The following is a 5,923-nucleotide window of genomic DNA, read 5'->3' on the forward strand; positions in this document are numbered from 1 at the left end:
CGGATGAAATAGACTTCAAAATAAAAAAGGTAAAGAAAGATACTGAGGGACACTTCATAATGATAAAAGGAATCATGTACCAAGAAGACATAATGCTTATTAATATCTATGCTCTCAAACAGGGAACCCAGAAATATATAAAGCAATTACTAACAGAACTAAGGGAGAAACAGACTAAAACACTACCATAGTAGGGAACCTAAATACCTTGTTGTTGGATATGAACAGATCATCCAAACAGAAAAATCAATAAGGAAATAACATCCTTAAATGATACATTAGACCAACTGGACATAATTGACATTTACAGAGCCTTTCATCCCAAAACACCTACTCATACATTCTTCTCTAGGGTACATGGAACATTCTCAAGAATTGACCACATACTAGGACACAGAAATAGCCTCAACAAATATAAGAAGGTTGAAATCATACCAACCATATTCTCTGATCATAATGCTTGGAAGCTGGAGATCAACTATAAAAAGAAAGCAAGAAGGACCAAAAATACATGGAGATTAAACAACATGCTACTGAAGAATGACTGGGTCACAGAAGAAATAAAAAGAGAGGTCAAGAGAAACATAGAAATGAATGATAATGATAGTACAACATATCAAAACTTTTGGGACACGGCAAAAGTGGTCATAAGAAGAAAGTTCATATCATTACAGGCCTATCTTCAAAAACAAGGATGAGCCCAAATAACCTAATGTTTCATCTTAAAAAACTAGAAAAGGAAGAACAAATGAAGCCTAAAATCACCAAAAGGAAAGAAATAATCAAAATTAGAACAGAATTAAATGAAATTGAAAACAAAACAAAACAAAAAACAGAAAAAAATAAATGCAACAAAGAGCTGGTTCTTTGAGAAGATTAATAAAATTGACAAATCCCTGACTGGACTCACTAAAGAAAAAAAAGAAAGGACACAAATAAACAAAATCAGAGGTGAAATAGGAAAAATTATGACAGACACCACAGAAATACAAAGGATCATACAAAAAAATATGAAAAAGTATATAACACCAAATTTAATAACCTAGAAGGAATGGACAAGTACTTAGAAAGATACAACCTTCCTACACTGAATCAAGAAGAATTGGAAAATCTAAATGACCGATCAACAGCATGGAAATTAAAACAATCATCAAAAACCTACCAAAAAGTAGAAGTCCAGGAACAGATCGCTTCACCAGTGAATTCTACCAAAGAAGATTTAATACTTATTCTTCTCAAATTCTCCTAAAAAAATCAAAGAGGAGGCAATACTTCCTAACTCATTTTATGAGGCCAATATTACCCTGATATCAAAACCTGGTAAAGATAATACAAGAAAAGAAAACTATAGACTAATATCTCTCATGAACACAGATGCAAAAATCCTAAATAAGATACTAGCAAACTGAATACAGCAACATATTAAAAAGATTATACACCACGATCAAGTGGGCTTCATCCCAGGGGCACAGGGGTGATTCAACATATGCAAATTGATTAATGTGATACACCACATAAACATATTAAAAAATGAGAATCATATGATCATATCAATAAATGCAGAAAAAAACTTTGACAAGATACAGCATCCATTTATGATCAAAACACTTAACAAAATTGGTATAGAAGGAAAGTACCTTAACATAAAAAGGCCATATATGACAAACCCTCAGCCAACATTATACTTAATGGTGAAACCAATGTCACCATAATAAAAACAAAACAAAACAAAAAATTAACATTAATAGGAGTTTGGAAGAAGTGGATTCCAACCCTCATGGATGACTTTTAGGGGTTCAAGACATTAGTAAAGGAAGTAACTACAGATGTGGTTGATGGAAAGAGCTAGAGAACTAGAATTGGAAGTGGAGCATGAGTGACCGAATTGCTGTAATCTCTTGATAAAACCTGAACAAAATTCGAGTGAGGAGTTGCTTCTTGTAAGTGAGCAAAGAAAGTGGTTTCTTCAGATGCATTCTACTAGTGAAGATGCTATGAAGATGGTTGCACTGACAACAAAGGATTTAGACTATTACATAAACTTAGTTGATAAAGCAGCAGCAGAGTTTGAAAGGACTAACTCCAATTCTGAAAGAAGTTCTGCTGTGGGTAAATGCTATCAAACAACCTGGCATGATACTAAGAAATCAATCGTGAAAGGAAGAGTTGATTAACACACCAAACTTCATTGTTGTCTTATTTTGAGAAATCACCACAGCCACTCCAACTTTCAGAATTTATCTTCCTGATCAGTCAACAACCATCAACATCGAGGTAAGACCCTCCACCAGCAAAAAGATTACAATTCGCTGAAAGTTCAGATGACGGTTATTTTTTAAAAATAAGGTTTTTCAATTAAGGTATGTACATTTTTTAAATATAATGCTATTGCACACTACAATACAGTATTAACATAACTTTCATATGCACTAGGAAAACAAAATTTGTTCGACTTGCTTGATTGCAATATTTGCTTTACTGAGGTGGTCTGGAGCCAAAACCACAGTATCTTGCAGATAAGTTTGTATTTCTTTTCTCCTCATCCCCCTCTGGTAGGGTTAATAAGGGTAGTTTGTAGTTAGAATTTCTCTCACAGAATGTCTTCTATTTTAAATGATTTTATTTAGCACTTGCGTTACATATTCTCAGGCAGAAATAATCATATTTCTATCTTTGTATAGATATGTATATCTTTATGTCACTATCCATTATTCACTACTATTTCCTTTTTGAGATCTCTGCTCATGTGCATTTTAGTTAGAATATTTTCTCTGACCTCGGATGGTGATGGCAACTTTCATTGTTCACCCATGGGACCTTCTCCCTACTATCTAGGCACAGGACAGGATTTACACTTCCCTCCGCCTGCAGTTCAGCAGAATCATGGCACTGGTCTAGTAAATGAGCTGCAAACAGAAGTGGTGTGTGCCACTTGTTTCTGCTGTGAGATACCCCAGAGCTCTCTTGTCAAGGACATTGAATCTCAGCAATAATTATATATTCTGATTTGACTCATACTAATTTTTTTAAAACATTAATTATGTTTTTAGGTTCCAGAAAGTATTTCTCGTGGTGCATTTGAGTTTTCTCAAGTGGCTATGTTAATTCAGGTATCCAGATATTTCCTCAGGTATTCTATTTCATTAGATTTGTATCTAGGTGTTTCAACCAGACTGCTCTCGCTCTGCTAGGTTTCTCAGAGAGGTGGCTGCTTTTCAATGTCAGCTCAGTTGGCTTTAGATGTCATTGTTGTAATATCCTTAATGATGGGATTCCTATAGGCACTGCCAATCCCAAAGCCACAAGTCTATAAGAAATCATCTGTTCTCCAGTGTCCCCATATGCTCATAGCTTCATGGTAAGGGGAGGCTCAACCCACTGACTCAATTCTACCAGTTTTCTGGGAATATGAAATACCTGGTACACTAACATAATTCAACATCCAACTTCTAGGTCTACAATTGGCTTTAGCAAATCTTTTCCTATGATCTGCTGTCCTTAGGACCTCATCCTTCGTCTCAAACCTTACTGTACATGTCACTGTTTAGCTCAAAGAGAAGAGAAAACAATACCAAGTTTCTTTCAACAAAGACCTCAACAAAACCAGAGACTTCATGCACAGAGTCCTCATGCGTATAGAGTTGACTCAGGAAGGATTCAAGAAGGCAAGTATTTATAACTGGGGAGTAGGGGTAAAAGAAGGAGAAAAGAAAGAAGCCAATTTCAGAATTATCCAACTGGGGAGTAGGGGTAAAAGAAGGAGAAAAGAAAGAAGCCAATTTCAGAATTATCGATTCCAGAATTCTTCCCCCTCATGGATTTCAATTCTATTAGCTATTTCTTTTGTTATTGGTCATCATTTTTCTAAGTACAACTCAAAATCCGTAGGTTTTTATCTATTTTTGTCAAAAACTATTGACTTCGTATTTTAATAACCAAGGCTTAAATTCTCTTATACCATCATCACCATTCCTGAATTCCTCTCCCACAGCATTTCAATATCGTAATATTATAGTTTGGTTAATCCATTAGTCAATTTTTAATATAATTATACTCTTATAATGATTGTTTATTTATGGCTATACCAAGCAGTTTATTTCCTTCTCAATACATTCTTTTTTTCCATAGAATACATTTCTGCTTTTTAAAATTTTCTTCATGTTCTATGTATCTATTGATGATATATGTCCAAATGTTATATCGAAGCTGTCAAAGGCTTAGTAATAGTTTTCCACAATACCCAAATACTTCAGAAAACTTGAAATTCTTCCATCCAGCCCTCTAACCACCTGCTCCCTGTATGAAGGATTACTTCTTTCTAGGCCTGAAACACAGCAGTCACTTTGGAATTTCAATTCTTCGTTTTCCTATATTGGGTGGAATTTTCCAGGATAACATGCTTTTCATGCATGTGTGGGTCTATCATTTATTTTTCTAAAGTAAATTCTATAGAACTTTTCTAAGGCAGAATACATGAGAGCTAAATTATTGAGTCCTTACATTTTTGAGATTATGTTTATTCTGCTTTCCTACTGATTGACAGACTGACTATAGTATTACAGGATGAAAACCACCTTTTCTTAGAATTTAGAGGCATTATTTCAAGGACTTCTAGAATATGGGTTAGCATGACAGATGAATGATATTTTGATTTCCTATCATGTGTAACAAACCAGTTTCCCCATCTCACACAATCCTTCAGAAATGCCTCTATAGTCCTAGTGTGTGTATTACAAAATGATATGCCTTGGTGTGAGTTTGTTTTTTGTTTTCTTCATTTTACTAATATTCAGTGGAAACTTCATCTGAGGACAGGTGTCTTCCAGATCTGAGGAATTTCTTTAATAATTTATTTGATACCATTTCCCTATTTTTATTTATTTTTTACTATAACCCCTATTATTTGCAAATACATAAACTTTTTTTCCACTTCCCAGAATGTTAAATGGTCAATTCAATGAATGTTAAAAGGAACTTAAGCTGTAGAATTAATAACTTTGATCATGAGAAACGTTTATGTTAAAGAGTCTAAGAAAATAATCAAAGCATAAAATGATTAAGCTATGGATGAAACATATGATAATTGTGCCAATGCTAATTAATTAACTTTAGAATTTAGAGCTTGAATAACATAAATCAAAATAAATATATTATGTATACAAGTTGTCATAATTAGGCCTTAAGGATACATAAAATGGGAAGAATGATTAATAATAACAGATAGCCGTGACATAATAAGATATATATTTTTGTCTCTACCCCCGATTCCTAAAACAAGGCTCCTAAACCCCTGAGTGGTAGGGATGATAGTAGTATCTTTCTCAGAGTTTCTAAATCCCTTAAATTTCCTGGGTAATAGGAACATCTTTTTTTCTGAGACAGAAAAATGAAACAGTACTTGCTTGGCTAGTAACCAGAAAGGCCAAGCATGATTAGAAGCTTGGAACTTTCAGCCCACTCCCAATCCTCTAGGGAAGAACGAGGGATTGGAGATTAACCATGCTTATGTGATGAAGCTCCATAAAAATAATTTTTTAAAAATTCCTAAGCTACAGAGTGCAGAGAGCTTTTGAGTTAGTACTACATATTTTGGGACAGTGATATACCCCAAATCAAAAGAGACAGATGCTTCTGCACTCAAGACCGTCACGGACTTTGCCCTCTGTACCTCTTTATCAGACTGTTCACCTGTATCTTTCATTACATCCCTTATAACAAAACAGTAAACACACAACTAAATGTTTCTTTGAGTTCTTTAAGCCATTATAGCAAATTATCAAACCTGAGAAGGAGGTTTGGGAACCTTTAATTTATAGCCAGTTGATCAGAACTACAAATGACAACCTTGGATTTATGACCAGCATCTAAAGTCAGGGGCAGTCTAGTAGTGAGTCCTTAAATTGTGAAGTCTGTGCTAACTCTG

At 34.4% G+C, this 5,923-nt stretch overlaps 1 pseudogene; it reads left to right on the top strand.

The window, feature by feature from the left end:
- LOC105295488 overlaps positions 1 to 5,923 on the top strand; it is a 17,959-nt pseudogene that overhangs the window by 5,645 nt on the left and 6,391 nt on the right.

The sequence above is a fragment of the Pteropus vampyrus genome, unplaced genomic scaffold (genome assembly GCF_000151845.1).
Source record: "Pteropus vampyrus isolate Shadow unplaced genomic scaffold, Pvam_2.0 Scaffold106, whole genome shotgun sequence".
Taxonomy (NCBI): domain Eukaryota; kingdom Metazoa; phylum Chordata; class Mammalia; order Chiroptera; family Pteropodidae; genus Pteropus; species Pteropus vampyrus.